Source organism: Pithys albifrons, chromosome 4 (assembly GCF_047495875.1).
Source record: "Pithys albifrons albifrons isolate INPA30051 chromosome 4, PitAlb_v1, whole genome shotgun sequence".
In the NCBI taxonomy this organism is placed as follows: domain Eukaryota; kingdom Metazoa; phylum Chordata; class Aves; order Passeriformes; family Thamnophilidae; genus Pithys; species Pithys albifrons.
Window position 1 is genome coordinate 10,303,680 of NC_092461.1, and position 18,362 is coordinate 10,322,041.

The 18,362-nt window shown below is 35.4% G+C and overlaps 1 pseudogene; it reads left to right on the forward strand.

Annotated features, from left to right (window-relative positions):
• Positions 1 to 17,815: 17,815 nt before the first annotated feature.
• LOC139671740 (5S ribosomal RNA) lies at positions 17,816 to 17,931 on the forward strand (annotated as a pseudogene).
• The last annotated feature ends 431 nt before the right edge of the window (positions 17,932 to 18,362 follow it).

Here is an 18,362-nt window from a genome sequence, read left to right on the forward strand (position 1 = left end):
AGGCAGAAAATGGATAGAGATATCACATCATCCACATTGGTGCCATCTTGGAGCTGCAGATGTTCTGCCTTCTATATTGAGGTGTTTTTTATATGGTTAAAGTACAGCCTTAGAAAGGTTCTGCATTGAAGCCTGCAGTCTTTAGAAAAACTCACACTTTGTCGTGGTATGCTTAATGGTATTTCTTGGCAGGTCTGTATTTGACTGATGGTCCTGCAGTATCAAATGGCTTTAAAATATATGAAATATATGGCTCAGGTACTCAGCTGGTTAAAAAGACCATTGGTTACACTGAACTACCTGTTTTCATTTCAGCTAGGAATGAGACCTTTACTTTTCCCAAGATACTCCTCAGCCAGTTTTGTCTTGTTAATACATGAACTGCCTACAGTGGAGAATGCTGGCCTCTTTCTGTTCTCTGACCTTTTGTTTTGGCCAGGACCTTACCACCTTATGTCATTGCTGACTTTTGAGAAGAAGGGCATGGTTACTTAAAAATGTGGCAGTGTTGCCTGCCATTGTTGTCTTTGGGTCCATGGGGCGCATTTTTGTCCACAGTGAGCATTTTTGCACATGGATCACCCTCCCTTTTGTTTACTTTCATTATTAATATGATTGCCATTACTGTTTTCTTATCTCATTGCTGTTTCTGGTAAATTGTTCTTACCTCAACCCTTGGTCTTTTCATTTTGTGCCTCCCACTGGAGCAGGGTGGAGAGGAGAGCAGCTTGTAGTCTTTTTAGTGGGAATACTAAATTGGGGAATACCATTCCTAAACTATGACACCTTTCTAATTGTTTGTTGTTGATTTCTTTTTCTTTTCTTTTTCCGACTGTTCTGTTTCTGTTTGATATTTTAAAGATCTTATATCTCCCTGCCCAGCCATTTATAATTCCATCTGTAAAGCTGTTGTAATTTTTTTAAAAGAACTGTTGGTGTATTATCTTGTCTGATCTTTGTTCTTCAGGTCTTCCTTTTAGAAATAAACCAGAATAAAAGGAATATTTTGCAACACATTCTAAAGTGCTGGGGAAAAACAGTATAGAGAAAAGTATGAAAAGCATTCTTAGACATCTGATAGTGGAGGAAATGCTGTTATAATACACTGTGCATTCATATTTAGCTCTTAAATTTAACATCCCTGCCAATGTTCATCTATACAAGCACTAAACAGTTCAGCATCTTCAAATCCTTAAAACCCTGTTAAACAGATGTAATTCCTGGCATAACTGTTCTTGACAGCACTTTTTGTTATATTCCACTAAGACCAAACAGGAAATATGTTTCCTTCAGTCTAAGAGTTCAGTAAGAAAATGGGCCTCTTGTTGTAGCACAGAACACAGAGACCTTCATTGCTTCTTCCCATCAATTAAAAGGTCAATGTTAAATAAATGGACAGTAGTCTTACAATGTCAAAGATGTGAGTCAATTTATTGATAATGATTCATTTTAATTTGCATATTTAGTGTTTCTCCTCTCTCAGGTTTTGACATGTGCTCATTAGAACACTTTTTCTACTGCCCTTATGATTGTTGTTCAGTATATATTGACAGTCAATATCTCCAATCTACATTTTCTAAGCAACCTAAGTTTGGATTTAGTGTTATTTTTATTTGTTTCAAGTGTGAAAATGTGCAGAAAGACACCTAGAAGATTTTTTTTTAAACACTTTGGCATTTAGTGTTCAGTCAACACCAAATGCTATGGAAAAACCCTTCATGGTTCTTACACACAGACTTTAACCGTAGATCTTTTGTATGGCACAGGTTATTTCAGAGACGCACAAGAGAATTAGTACTGAAGAAAGACAATGAACATGTACCTTTATGTAAACCTGACACTGAACCTTTTTATGGTTGAAAAAGTTAATCTGTATTTTACTTTTTTATTGTTTTTAATTTTTTTTGTTGTGGTCCTGCTCTTGCTGGTTTGAATCAGCTCTGGAAACAGAATACAGAAGTATTTTTGCAGAAACATTATTCTTATTCTATTTTTTGCTAGGGGAAACCCAAAAGAACTGGAAATCCTGACAGAAAACCAGCTCTTGTGAAACATTGTTGGCCATGTTTCCAGATAAAGAGATTAAAATAAAAATTAAAAAAGTCAGCATTTATCTGAATTTATGAACCCACTGAATTTCATCTATGTCTTTCATTGGAAGGTTGCAGAATATTTCTTACATTTCTTTTGGTTTATACGAATCAGTAAAGATTATGCATTGCCATGTATGTTTTTGTAGCTCTTGATGTATCACTAAACAGCAACACTGATTCCCAAATTAAATTATGACAGAAGAGTGCAGTACAGCTTTTGCATTAATTTGGAAAGCGATCCAAAATTTAAATCTCCTTTGTGGAAATTTTCTACTGATCTATGTAGAATGTAGAAATTTTCCTCTTGTTTGCAATCTAAGTAAATCTTTCAAATTTCTCATTTGAGTTTTTTACTATTTATCAAAAATGCTTATGTGTTGCTATTTTTGAGCCATTTGAACATTATTTTAAATTGTGTAGTAGATAGAATGAAGAGCTATTTTTAAATTTGATTAACCACATAATTTTACTTTTTTATAAACAAGTTCCTCTGAAAAGGACCTTGCCTCTAAACTAATCTCTAAAGCACATATCTACTAAATGGATGTTTTTTCAGAATTTCTAGACTTATCTGCCATAAATACTTTTGAGAACTGAGTTACAGAGGAATACTGAAGCATTTTGCTGCAATAGTTAGTTGTTCTGTCTAACAGTAGGCCTTTTCAAAGAATTTGGCCTTCATGCCACAGTACTACAGAACATTTGCTCTCTGACATTTATGAAATATTTTTCAGATACACAAGTCGTTTTACTTAGAATTCTGTTTTTGCTAGCAAAGTCAAATCTACATGAACATCTACCATGATACTAGGCTAACAGTTAGACTTGATGATCTTACAGGTCTTTTTAGATCTCAATGATTCTATGATTCTGTGGCTTTATTTTCATTGTTGTGGTGTTGGTTTATAGTGAGTTGGTAAGCTTTGACAGTCTTTCCAGCTACCTGTCTATACATGCAATCAGCAATACTATTTGCAACTGTTATAACTAATTATGCCTATGACTTATGCTTATTCCTTATGTCTGTAGGGACAGTATATTTCAGGACAAAGCTAGAGCCCAAAACTCCCACTGAGAGATTAAACAATCATGAAGCAGAGAGTAGGAGTGCAGCAGAGCATCCACGTGCAGTGCTCCAGCCCCACAGCAACAGGCGTGGTGGGAGGACTTTGACTCTGCAGGGATGTGAGTTGTGTGTGACTGCCACATAGGAAGGCTGCGCTTTCGTAGTCTGCCTCTGTGAGAACTCTCCCGGCCCAGTTCAGTGCAAAATCAAAGAGTGGGCTTAAATTACCTCTGGGTCTATTCTGTAAAAATTCTCTTAAACCCGTTACTTTGGTTGTACAAGACAAAGGGGAGTCAGTAAGCTGATGCCAGCAGTCAGTTGAGGCAAGAGCGCTGATGCAGTGCAGAGCAGTTTGTTAGTACAGAAAAATCAAAGGTGAGCAATTCAGATACATATAAACACTGTGAGACTGAAGGCAGATATCTGCTGAGAAGCAACAAGGCCACAGCTACTGTTGTTCGGTAAAGAAGAAATCACTCCCTAGGAGTTCTTAGCAACTCCCCAGAAGTTTCTCATGAGAACTCCTCAGGTTTCCCAAAGGACAATGGACATGTTCCTGAAAACAGTCAGGATGAATTCACCAAAACACTGGACTTGTGAGTTATGGACTATAACCAATTAGGATTTGCAGTTAGATGGTTTGAGGTTCAATTTAGCCAATAGAAGTAGCCTTAACCCTATATAAACTGTGTGCAGTTTGTAATAAATGACATTCATTTGATCCCATTGGTCTGGTGTGTGGTGTCCTTATTCCTCTGCGTATTTATTGTTTGCTTTAGCAGTTTGCTGTGTCCTAACACTAAGAATGCTTTAAATTAATGTCTGACTTTTCACACTAGAAGTATCTAGAAGTGCTCCTAAGGTCAATGACAGAAAAAAGACAGTTCTGCAATTTCCTCTCCATGCTTCTCAGTCAATATATTAATACCCTCTTTCTCTAGAAGCTTGCCTCTTAATGTTGATGCCTTTGTTATACAGCAATAGGCACTAAAATAACCCATTAAAAATGTGCCATCACTCTCACTAGTGTGCATAAGACACACACTGTAGTTCTAGGCTCATATTTCACAAAATCTTGTAAGCATTCTTCATCTTTTTAAGACAGTTAATTTGATATCAAATGTAGACTAAAAATTTAGGGGGCAAGTCAGTGTAGAAGAAAAAGGAAAGGTATAAAGTTTTACTCGTGTTTCTTTGCCCATTGCTGTTTTACTGCATGTCAAAGAATGACTTCACCTGTATTCATCAAATGTACTATCACAGACAATTTAAAAAATACTATTGTTCTTAAACATATTGTGCCATAAAAGCAAATGCTGCTGCATTATGCAGCATCTATCAATATTTTTACTACTTCTCCATCAAGTCTTATGTCAAATTTGTGTTATACTTAACATTGGTCCACAATGGCAATGTGTATTTAATCATATGCATATAAAACTCTGTGTTGGGGGCAAGTCTGAGGGCTAACCCTAGGAATACTGCATTTACTTCTTTATTTCATTGTGGTGGTATTTTCTCATGCCCCCTAGAGTCATAAGGAACTTTGTTTTTGCCATGAAACTGAAGTTGGAGAAAGTGAGGAAAGACTATATAAGTTTTGAGCTCAATCCCGCAGGACTTTTGGAGTGGCAACAAAGAATCTTCTTGAGAAGAATTAATTAATTACAACTGGAGCATGTTTAGGCTCAAAATCTTAAATATATATATCCCTTTCAATTGGTGACGAAGGCAAGCTGTGTGTTCTGCAGCAGCCTAGAAGGACCACCAACAAAATTTATTCTGTTTTATCTTGCTTTTGATTTGAAGCTGAGTAGCTTTGCCACACACCCCTTTAATGGACATATAATGTCTTTTTGGCTTTCTTTTTTGATACGTGGTCTCTCTTCAGGGCTTTCCAGTACCTCCCTTCAAATGACATCTTAAATATGTGGATGGTTAGCAGAGGTCTTGTGAATTAACTTTTCCTTTATATCTCCTCTGTATAGCCAGCCTTCTTTGTCCTAAACAGGAGCATCCTGGGCTCAGTGTACTCACTTGTTTTCCAGCTGCAATAGGCAAGGAGTCTTGTATCTGTTTCTTTTTTTTTTTTGGAAATATGCTGCAGGCCCAGTCTTCAAAGAGGACTCAATATGGTCATATTAGGTCATAACTAATAACTAATAATTTAGGAGAGTGATATGCATTGATAAAATTATTTATAAAAATAAATAATCTACAGAAACTAATCTGGAAGGTTTTGTATTCTGATTTTCTAACCTCAGAGTGGTTAGACTCCAGAACATTTCATCTTGTATGAGACTTAAGAGATCAGACAATATTCACGCTCACAATTTTGTTAATTGTCATAAAACTAGATGAGAAATACATTTAATTAAAATAATATGCTTATAAATAGATTCTCCTCATAATAATTTTAATAGAATTTTTTCAGCTTGGGCTGAAATTAAAAGAAAAAATTTCCATGAAATTTTTTGAAAATTTCCATGACATGAGGTCAAATAGAAATCCAGTAATTATTTTTAGGAAGTAAGAATTGGTTTTCAGTGGTAATACTTATCCTAAATCTATTAGTCAATTATTATAGTTTTGGGAATATTTCCTTATTTGTTAAATGCAATCTTTCTTTTTAGCTCTTCCATACAGTGTGAATCTAATTCCAAAGAAAAGAAGAATTATACATCTTGCAAAAATGTATACTTGATTCTATTTGTGGGGGAGCCAATTGCCTTCAGACACATAGAAAAATCCTTTTCAGCTTGGCTTAAAAATGCTGTCATCCTTCACATCTGCAATTCTCTTTTCTAAATTCATAGTTACACTAAGTGAAAAATCTTTCATGCTTTGCAATCTTGTATGCTGAAGGGTAAACCAATGACAGAATTACGTTTTACTTGTTACTCTCTGTTGTCTTCTTATCAACAATACTTATTGAATTAAATGAATTTTTAAAAGACTTCTGTATTGAGGATGATCTGTTCTGGAATAGTTTCCTCTTGTAATGCTAATCACAATGTGTATTCTGATCTGTTGTCTGTCTTAGATATTGTTTTCTAGAAACTGAAAATAGATATCAGTAGTCTTTGGTCTTTGCTGAGAGGATGAACTATTGTGGAAGTTAAAATACTCTTTTAATTGTTAGGGGAAGGTTGAGGTTCATAGCTCTTATTTGGCTTGGCTCTTTATGAAAGTAAAGGAAATATGGTATAATTTGCTTTAATGAAGATTTTTTCCAGTACAAAGTTAATTCTTTGGCAATTATAAAAGTCTAATATACAGTATAATGTACATGGTGCAGGGTGGTTCTATCCCTTAGGAATGTTAGTGTATATTTAGTCGTTTTATTTTACCTGTGTGTCTCAACATAAAGATTTCTTTCTTGCCTTTTTTTTTTTTTTAATTCCCCTAAGGCTCTCCACTTTTTGCATAATGAATGATCTGGGGTGATTTGTGTTCAGTACCCAACTCCATCTGATACTTATATCTTATGTATTTACGCAGCACATGTACAAAAAACTTTATATACTGACTTGGAGGTTGGATATTTCTGAATTATGCCAAGGGAAAGAGATATATTTGGTCTTTTTGCATGATGTCATTCTGGAGTCCTCCTGCCAGAATGTAAATGTGTGGGCTGGGAGCGCCTAGAAAAAGTAACCAGGAGGGGTTCAGGAAGAAAAAGATCAGAACAGTTTGTCCCCCCCTAAATTGTATCACATTTTAGAGGTCATCTCTCATTCTGTGTTACTTCTATTCTAGACTCCATCATGTCTCCATCAGACCTGGATCCTCAGGAAAATTTCTCTATATTCCATTTGTCAGATGGTAAATCAGCAGCCAATAACAAAACTGAATCTCATCTATCTGAATATTAACTTCTTACTCTGACAGGAAGATTTACAAAACAAAAGCAAAAACAAACCCCTAACACAAACCAAAACAGCAAAACAGATAAATATTGGTCAAAACTCTAAAAATGTGTTCTGAATAAAGTTCCAGAGGTTTCTTGACAACAATAACACAATAACAACAGAATTAGAAACATACAGATGATGGTTCTTGCCCAATCATGGATGCTATCAGACAGAAAATTGGCCCAAACTAGAGGATTTACTAAACCATGCAAAATACAAATCTGGAAACTCAGAATAAAATTTCCATAATATTTAGAAACCTCTGAAGTACTTGTGAAAATCCCAAGGTGTAAAAAATTAGCAGTTCCAGCTGAACATACATTTGATTCGTTAATTTTTTTTTGCATGTGCCTTGATTCTTGGCAAGGGACAATTATACAGGAAAGAACTGGCAAGTGACAACATGGCTTGCAATGCAGAGGGCTTAACAGCTTGTACAAAGCTTGAAGCAAAGCACTTTAAAAGAAAGAAAGTCATTGTGGCAGAGGTGATACACAGTGGCAGGCCAATTTGCTAGATGTGAGACTGTTTTCCAAACACAATTGTGTTAAGCACATTTTAACAATGGCAGACATATTATCCAATCATGTCTGGGCCATGGCGAAAGGTAACCCAGGACAAATTTTAGCAAAGGACATAACACTCAGAAATTACAGATTAACTGTGAAACAGAAGTTTTACACCAGCTTTTAAATAAGCTTTTAAAACCGTGTAGTGTTTGCCTTTTCCTTCCTAATAATGAAGTAAAATGTTCTGTCATAGAGCATTTTAACAGGACGCTCCAAACCAAGATATGGAGGTATTTTACAGCACAAAGTGATATGTTGTCAGAGTTTATAAAGAGCTATAACCATTCTTCTGCAGAACTATCAGATCTGGACTTGTGTCTGTGAACACTTTAAATTGTGCAAGGGTTTGGAAAACCATATATGAGGGTATGTTTAAAATTAAACAATTTGCACCTCTGCTTGAAAAGGGAGACTATGCAGGGTGTCTAGAGCAAAATAGGAATTTGAGTTGGATTGTAGGCCCATTTGAAGATGAAATTTTCATAGTAGCTGAAATTATGGGAAAGGGACAAGTATCTGTGTACTTTTCATATCATTGCAAGCAGGTTGTTGTTGACATAGGGCTGTGTACAGCTCATACTAAATACTCATGCTCCATTTGATCACTGTTTAATGATGGGCTTGAGAATGATTGTTGTGGTTCTCAACTTTAATTTATTTATCTATTTGTTTGTTTGTTTACTTATGTACTTATTTATTTAATATCTGATTATAAAACAGTATTTGAAAATGAACGCAGTACAATTTAAAAATCAGTGTCTGGTGAACTTACGGCAATGTGACCTGACTTGATGTTTTGCTAATGGATATAAGAAAATTCTCTTCAGCTTTGAAAGAAAGAGACCAAGCTTAAAACCTCCTGTAGCAATTAATAATAAACTGAGATGTTTAAAAACCAGTAGAACAAAGGATTAATAAAAACTCTATAGCTTACACAAATTATTGAAAGTAAGGACAAATTGTTTCAAAACCCGCAAAAATTCCAAAACATAATTTTATTACACTGTAAGTCACTTTTATGAATTAGTTTGAGTCAAGCTATATTTAATAGACAGACTTACATATTCCCAACATACTTACACAAGAGGGAATGTATATTTTTCTCTTAGGAATAAAAGAATGAAGAATAACGGATCAAGCTTCTGAGCTATACTACATTTCTGCTCCTGCAAACACTTATATACTTTAGGAGTGATGCAACAGGAACTGAAAAGTTTCTTTTAATATTTACATTGAAAGATGTACATGGAATTGGGTGAACAACTGTTGACATTTGTTCTATATTTGTAACCAGCAACAAGCTGTGACTGGAAAGTGTCTTTTTTCCTAACTGAAAAGGTAACCATTATCAAGCCTTCAGAGTGAGAAAATATGAAGCACTGGTATTCTGGAGTTCAACATAGCGGGTCATGAGAGACGGAGAGAACCCAAGAGTCTTCACCTGTGAGACACAAATAGTCCAATCTAACATTCAAATCAGCAACTGTGTGCTTTATTAACCTGGCAGCTAACAGTGACTTAACCTTTTTGGAGTTCTGCTATCTCAGAACAGAAGACAAGGCACCAGCAGGCCAGCTATATTATTTGAAGGTAGGGCTCCACATGAATGTACACAATGTGCCAAACTGTCATTTCAGAAGAGGATTTTATTTCATTTTATTTTGTGTCTCAGTGGAAAAATGCTGTACATTGCTTTGTACATTTTCAATTGCGTTATTAGCTGCTTTTATTTGAACAAGTTCTTGCTTGCCTGTGTCTGGATAAGCCATCATATCACTGACTTGGGCATTACTTTCAGAACTCTGGCTTTAATTTATTGGAAAAAATGTAGCATGGCATACTGTTGCAAATCTAACTCAGAAGTGTCTGCTAACTCATAAGAGTCTTGTCTAGTTGTATGTCACCTGTGTAGTTGCTTTCGCTTCCCTATTGCTAATGTATATTTGTGTCAGAGCTCAAAGCCTACCTTTTATCAAGGTACTTTTCAAATTAACTTGATTCTTTTCTTGTTTGTACTGCTGCTGGGGTAGGAGCAGCACAATGCCAGGGTGATCAGATCTCCTCTTCTGATCTGAAAGCCAGGATGTACCTTCTAGGAGTGTGTTTAAATCCTTGGTGGCACACAAGTCTGACAGAGTAGTTCCTGGACTAATACTGGATATGATCAAAGAAACTGCAGAATGAGATGTGTTAGGTATTTTTACTTCAGTGTGCTTGATTTTGATTCTTGCTCTGATGAATAGCAATGTAACTACCTAAATTTAAAACTGTAATCTTCCTTTAACCCAAAATATGAACAATTATTTTCCACATCTCAGAGCCTTTGTAGTTTGGGGCTTTTTTTGGTGTTATTTTTTTCCCTCTCTTTTCTCCCTAGACTGCTGCCTGTAAACCACTTTATACCTGCTGGATAATGGCATCATGGCATGCTTCAAAGAAAAATGTCTGTAGTTCAGTATGTACCTGACACTTCTTCTCAAATACTTTATGCTATTTCACAGCCTTATGCATTCAGTATCTCATAAAAAGCATGGAGTAACCTTAAGGGTTTTGTATCAAAAATCACTATAGATACAGTAAAATCAACAAAACCCACTTTTTAATACATTATCACTATCAAATATAGATATTATTATACTATAAATATTTATATGACATATATTCTGTGAATAGCTATTTATGAACAAAATAAATTCCCAGAAACCTTAACAGTGGTGAAACAAGGTATTTTTCAGAATTGCATGTGATTCATGCTTAGCTGTATGAAAAGATGGCATTCATAATACAAAAGAACTTTTTCAGAGCTTGAACTATGGAATTAATTTACTGCTTACTTGGTGCCAAAGAAAATAATTAGATGTTCTTTGACATAGATTACATGGGATGGAATGCAAAAGTAATCTGTTCTACTTGTAAGGTAAGTGCATTTTGTTGTTATTTTGAAGTTTATGTTTTGTTAAAGAGGGTTTTTGACACGTTAGGAATATGGTGCTTTGGGGGAGAAGAGTGTGAGCTTCATAAGGTTGTACTTCTATTTCAGCTTGCAGCTGTACCATATGCATACATTAATTATGGAATTCCCATATGCATGTTAAAGGGAAGTTTTATTACTTACTATCTTTGTGGAGAAAATAGGTACATTGAGAATTCTTGGATAATCTTACTCCTTTATTTTTTATCATTTTCAACCAAATTTTTATTGAATTCCCCCTCTTTTTAAGCAAAATTATCATTAATAGAAAAAAATTATCCTCAAATAATTTGTTTTAAAAATATATGTAAGCATCATATTTTGAGACATAATTCCTGTACTAATCCTGGAAATCCTTACAACAGCATGAATCGTATTTTGCTGTGAGCCAGCAGAGAGAGAAATATTAGTTTTCTATCTTGTATTGAAAAGCCACGAACTGCGCTATTTACATTCTCCATTTGTCAGATCTAGTTCCCTTCTATGCTGCTCTCAGCTTTTGTTGCCATGAGAGAAATCCAACAGCACAATATTTAGAATGTGTTGGAGGGAAGGAGATTTAGATTAGTAAACTTGTTTCTTGCTTGTCAAGAGAGGAATTAAAATCTAATAATTGAATACATATCACGCAAAATAACTGCAAAACACTGTTATGAAGTTTCAGTTTACAGGTAAAATTTGGATCTTTACTTCTATGCTAAAACAGTTTTTATTTTTATTCCTCCCATGCCTTTCCAAAGAGAAAAAATTTGATTGAGGTAAGGGTATGATATATATTTTATTGATCATATTTTTTAGGTATATTAAAGTTAAGATAATCTAATAAAGCATAGGAGGATTGAAGGTAGTCTTTGGCTTGTCAAGTCCTCTAGTGTAGAGCCATTAAAATGATTTTAATTTTGGGATATATCTGATAGAACAATTCTGAAAAAAATGGTGTCACAACAGCTTAAGCCCCAAAACCTGACAATCTGTGATGTTTCTTCAAGACTCATGTAAATACAAATCAAGAACCAAGATCTGGACATTTGTCAAGAAATTAAACTGACCTTTGTCTGCTAAAAAGAGCAAAACCCCTTTGCTCTTCTCAAAGTTGAAATAAAAAGAAATCCTTTATCCCAATGGTAAGGAATGTGAACTTACTTAAAACACTTGCTGTCTACATTGTTCAAGTACATTTCAAGATATTCAATTAAATCCACCAGAACAGAGATTTGCCCAAATGTTTTGTAATCAAAACATCTTTTTAAATTTCATTTCAACTTTTAATTAACTGAAGTCCTTTACTGATAGACAATTCTGAAATATACACCTAATTTTTTCACTGGTGAATTTTGTACTGATGTCAGTCAGTCTGGTAGAGCTTTTCATGTACCCTCTTTCTAACTCTGGGCTAAATTTACAGCATCTCTGTAAATGTAAAGAAACCACATAAACCTCCCACAGATCTGTTTGTTGTGACAACAGCAACTTGAACACCTCAAATTTTATTTTTCAATGGAAGAAATCCTAAAGAAATTAAACAAACCTAGTTCCTGTGTATCAAATTAAATGGTGCTTTACAGAGAGAAATAGGGAAGGGTACCCTTTATTTTCCTTCAAGATTTCCACACTCATGGGATCAAAATAGAACAGGAACTGGTGTAATAATAAAACAAGAGAACTTTTTTTAGGTAACAGTTGTACTTTTCAGTGCATGAAAATGGACTGCTGGCTCTCTGCAGAGAATAAATAAATGCTTATCTTCTCCAGATTGCTGTGGTTGACACAATTATGACACACTAAAGGAGGGTGATGTGCTATTCAAGATCATCTTTCATCCTCCCACCAGAGCCTGTAAATTGTTTCTCTTTTCTCTTCAAATGTGCTATGTTTAGTAAGCAACTTTCCCAGAAAAAGTACATCTTCAAAAAGAATAGGAATGGAGAGGAAGAGAAGGCTTCCTGTGCAAGCAGAAGATAACATTTAGCAGTGAAAACATGGACAATGAATGACTGACGGAAGAGTTGCCAAACTTGCATGAGATTGAGGAGGCTAGGGCAGGGTTAGTAGGTAAGATCTTTTGGTAAAATATTTAAGGATTTTGACTTGCTTCTATATGGAATTTGGAAAAAATAGAAGGAAAAAGAAAATGAAAGAAAAGAGAAAGGTCCATGAGCTAGCACAAGTGTTTTTTCTCTTACTCTTCCTGTACAATGACAGTGATGTCAGAACGAATATGTTCCCATGCATGGACTAGTTATTTTTCATTAATATTGTTTCAGAACAGCTTGCAAATGCCACTAAATCATGGAAGACAATTTTTCTTATATCCTTTGCTATGTTTCAGAAGCATTTAAGGGCCTCCAATGAAATCAAGGCTGTGCACTCAAACCACATCGTTGTGAGTCAAACTCTGCCCTCTAGAAGGGTTAGCAGAGCATCACATCTCCTGTGTCCCTTGCACTAGCAAGGCTGCCTCTAATTATAATGCACACAATCAGTATTGCACTCAGTTAAACTAAAATAGAGTTAGCATTATTTACAGACTTGAAGAGCATTTTCACTTTGTAAAGTCATATCTTTCTCACTTTATAAAAACAGACAAGACAATGGGCATTTTTAAGTTTAGTTTTTTTAGCTTTGCCAGGATTAGAATGACCCTGAATCTTAGCCAAGAACATTCCAAGTGAGCTAGCAGCAGGAAATACATCCACTACTGAGATCATCTTTGCAATCAGATAACAATTTAATTTCATTTGTGAAAATAATCCAGCCTCATTTAAGGACAATATTAATGTACAGCATGTTCACATATTTTAATGTTGCAGTGTGAATGACATGAGAAGAAGTTCAAGAAACAGGATAAAGCTACTTAAAAAAAAATAGAAAATGATGCATGTTATTTCTTGCAAAACATTGCTACAAAATGTCACAGCATTTATAGATGTTTCTTTAACATTAAAGTCTAACTTTGATTTTCTTCCATTTAACTTCATATTTTTTCGCACCATATATGGGTGTATGCAGTTCATCATACACTTGGAATCAGAAACCATTTTTTGAAAAATCAATCAAGACATTATCAAACTGCTCAGAGTAGTCATATTTGACTAGTTGGAAATCAGAGAAGCTGCATTAAAAACTATTGAGGGAAACAGTACAAAAGAAGACCTGCTCTTCTGTTAAGTTTTAATTTTGATCCATTCCATCATGCAATCATGCATCTTCAGGCTGTGCAGATCAAGGATATGATAAGTGCTAGGAAACTCACCTTTCTGTATCCAGTTCCATCACAACATATATATGAAAACATGGCTTTAGCTTACTCTTGTCAAAGAGGTGGCTGTGCTGTGTTACCAGCCTGTGAACTGGAGTGACATCAGTGTAGGTGTACCCTTCTCTGCCTCTTTGCATGGCTGAATTTCATAGAACTTCATAGAATCAATTGGATTGGAAAAGACCTCCGAGACCATCAAGTCCAAAGCTTGGTCCAACTCCAGTACCTTTACCAGATCATGGCACTCAGTGCCACATCCAATCTCAGTTTAAAAATCTCCAGGGATGGGGAATCCACCCCCTCTCTGGGCAGGCCATTTCAATGACTGATTACTCTCTCTGGAAAGAATTTTTTTTCTGATCTCCAACTTCAATTTCCCCTGGCAGAGCTTGAGCCCGTGCCCCCTTGTCCTATTGCTGAGTGCTTGGGAGAAGAGACCAACCCCCACCTGGCCAAGTACTCCAGGTGACTATTGATATGAAATAGCCTATTTAGTTATCAGATTTTTTCAGATAAAAAGCCTCACTTAATTGCAAACCATCAGGAATAATTTCTAAGCTGAACAGTGGACCATATCTTCAGTTTAAAATTCCTGTGTTGTTTTCACCACTCTAGATGCTTGCCAGTGTTGTGGTTTATGCTGCTGCCATGATCTTTAAAACTGAGATCCACAGATACCAGTAGCTAGAACCAAAAAGTATCATTCATAAGACCTTGTCCGGAATACGAGTCCTGAAAACACTGGTGAAGTTCCTGTGTGGCTCTACAGGAATGGAGATTCATTCTGTCATTGCTGAGTAGTATGTGTTTTTCAGGTGCCTAAAATAAGCTGTGAGTCTTGAAATATGTGAGTCTCAAAATATGTTGCTGCTTTGTAGTCAAGGATTCCCAATGTTTTTGCTGCTGACAAACCATAGTCACAGACTTTGTACTCCCATGATACTTTCTAGCAGCTTGACTTCAGTTCTTTTTCTGATGAGCTGATAGGCAAGTTCTGTGGCTTTCTTTTAGTACCACCTCTATGACATCTATAAGACAAGACATTTGAAAGTTCTGGTTATTGCTAAAATAATATTTACCTGTAGCTTGAATGGCAAATTTTGGATAGTTTTGCCTTGACAGTAATATTCTCATGATGACGCAGGAAGCACAAGGGACTCCAGGCAACCAAGTAGGATTCTAAGAATCAACTGCTTTAAAATTTGCTGGCAGATTGCCAAACTTACAGATTTGTGTAGAAAAGGTTCAGTTGGTTTTCTTTAATATATAGTTATTTGATTTAATTTTAAGGATTTTTTAATGGTGACTGTTTCTGAATGTAATTTTTTTGTCTCACACACCCCAGTGAAAAAATATGAATATATCTTAGTTGCAAGAGTCTAGGAAACCATGATTTGCCTTACAAGGACTCCTGTTTCTTAGTGAGAATTGATTGGCTACAATAAGAAAGTACTGGGAAATCTACTTCCTTTTGTGCTCCTTTAAATATGAAAAAGGTCAGAATAAGGCTACTTGGGGAGCTGTAGAAGTTGCATGGGCCCAGAGGTATTATGAAACATCTGTTCTCTTTTTCTTATTTGCTTCAGAACAGACTCTGTAAAATGCAAAAAAGTAGTATAAAATATTGTAATTGTGGGTCTTTTACATGTATCTAAAATAAACAAGTAATTCTGTACTGGAAAAATGTCAACAACCGAAGGATGATTAAATTTGGAAACAAATTCACTCAACACTCCTGGTAAACTGGGTTATCAGACAAAGTTTCCTACATGAGTGATGTACACTAGCTAGGGGATACACTTTAAATTCTTATGGGAATTCAATAGTAAAGTCTTGTTTGAATAACTACTGTAATGAAAAGACACTATGAAACATGAGTTATTTTTAGCAATTAAAATAGTTCTGTTATTTTACAAATCGTAACATGTTGACATTTATTAGTGTTTTCCATTAAGTGTGCCAAAATTAAGATGAACTTGTAAATCTGTTCCCAAGTCACAAGACAATGCCTGCTACAGGTTTTGTAAGGTATGACTTTCCTTAATTTTGCCTTGCAGGAGTAGTGCTGGGAAGCATTTCTTTTTCAGAAGCATTTGTGATAAACCTCTCTCTGTAGTTGCCAGTGTGATTGAGAGGAAGAAAATAAAAGAGAAAATTAGAGCTGGAAAGGAGAAAAGAAGGAAGCATAAATTTGTAGACATTTCTACTACTGCTGAATGTTCCCAGGTTTTAGTACAACTGTGTGCTGATCATGTAAACATCTGAAAGGAAATGGAATTTTAGACCTACAAATAGGCAAATCTAATGCCTTATTGTTGCAATTAGATAAATATATTATGTACTATGTGTAATCTAACAAATCAGCTTTTGGAATCTCTAGTATTTTGTCTGCAAATATTTTGTCTGTGATTTCTCCCTGTGAAAGGTCTTGTCACAGACAGAGCATTATCTCTTTAAGGAAGATGCAGGTTTTTCATAATTATGCAAAATGAATGAAAATAAAAACAACCCAACCCCCTAAAAATCTAGAAGTCTTTGTCATACCTGAAAGATGTTTATAAGAGGTGACCTCATATTTCATCTTTAGATGTCAGGTAACGGTTGAAACTAGTTACTGCTTTGGGACTGCACTTGTATGTCCTGTGATTTTCACAGAAACATTTGTCATGTTGAATTACTCAAGTTTTGCATCGACAGCAGTGCTAAGCAAAAAGGTGATAACAGGAATAAAACTACTCAGTTTTAATTCAAACTTAGTAGACATCATGTTTCTTATATCTTAAATTACATAGACTATGGCATTGCTTATGGAATATATGACTGTATTGCATGAAGGTGTAGGTTAGCCCATGACTGGTTTTGTGTAACTGCCTCAGCTATTCCACAATATGTGCAATAAAAGCTTTGGAAATCTGAGTCCTAACATTCTCTTGGTTAATTATGTGATCTGTTTCCTTTGTGGATTTTTATTTTGAGAAAAAACAGAAGAAATATTACAGTAATATGAGTTTAAAAAAGGTTTGGAACTTTAGGCATGGTACCCAATTTATACCTTGAAAACATCCTTGAAGAATATGAAGGAAAAAAAAGAGATTATACAAATTGGACAGTCCCAGCTTTTAAAACTAAGATATATGAATGTCTTACTGCTTGAAGTAAAAGGAAGAGCAAAAGGTGTACTGGAAAAAATGGAATAGATAATTATACAGACTGATGTGAATTCTTACATATGACCATTATTGACTGCATTGCAGACAGCTCTTATTTTTGACTGCGAAGCATAGATGAGCTTGAGAATTAGTTTTAGCAAATTGATGTGGCACTAGTTTGGGCTTTGATATTGTAAGCACTTCTTTCTGCAAAAAAATGAAGAGAAATAAGGTTACATGAACATTTTTTAAAGAAGATTGTGAATGTATGATCATAATTCAAGTAAGCTATATTTAACAAGACACCTTTACTATCATAACAGTTGGACTAGGTGCAATACAAAAGGAATAAACTTTGGGGTGATGATAAGGATTGTGAAGACCCCTGGAAAGATTAAATAAGACCATTTCTAGAATAATTTTTTCTAAACTGTGCAACTGGAAACATTATTTTCACATTTATTCCTAATGTCTGCTGACATCTTATTTTATATAGTTTTAATAAACAGATAAGCCTAATTAAATTTTGCTGTACTGGTATTTTAATTGTTTTAATTGGTCAATGAAAAATTTGGTAGACTGATGGCAAATTGAAAAGGGTTAAAGATTTACAAGTATTTAAGGTCTAATAAGATAAGACTAAAGAAAAAAAGAATTTTAAGAGCTACCCTTGTCACAAACTAAAGGCATCTAAAGCAAAACCTTCTAGTGTTAGTGAAAGAAACACAATGATATATTGACCAGTTGAGATCCAAGACAGTGGGCTGCTTTCCTCAGTGAAGTAATTAGCAGTTAACTACAGCCATGTCACCCTGACCCCCGATCCTGTCAGATCTCAGAAGCTAAGCAGGGTCAGGCCTGGTTAGTCCTTGGATGGGAGACCTCCTGGGAATACTGGGGGCTGTAGGTTCTAGTCCTGAGGACTTCACTGTCACTGTCCAAGCTCGCTCGGCCGTAGCAGATGAACCTCAGGAGTAAAGGGTGGGGCCAGTTCTGCACACCCTGTGCCTCACCTAAAAAATCCACTGTGCAGGCTTGAAGGACACAACCACGGGGGGGGAGTCCATCCCAAATCTTCATTCCCAAAGGTGAGCTGTGATGATGAATTAGCAGTTGAAATAAGTTCACTGAGGAAGTGGAGGATGTTTTTTTTATTACCTAGTAGAAAACCCAAACTTGACATGTTTCTAAAAATATAAAGTCCAACCCAATGAGAACTTATGACAATAACTCTTTTGGTATGGTAGTAACGTCTTGAGTGAATGTCTTGGTTTAAGACAATGTTGCCAGAGAAACGGGACCTTAGATGGAATAGAGTGACCTCTTTCCCTGGATTTAATG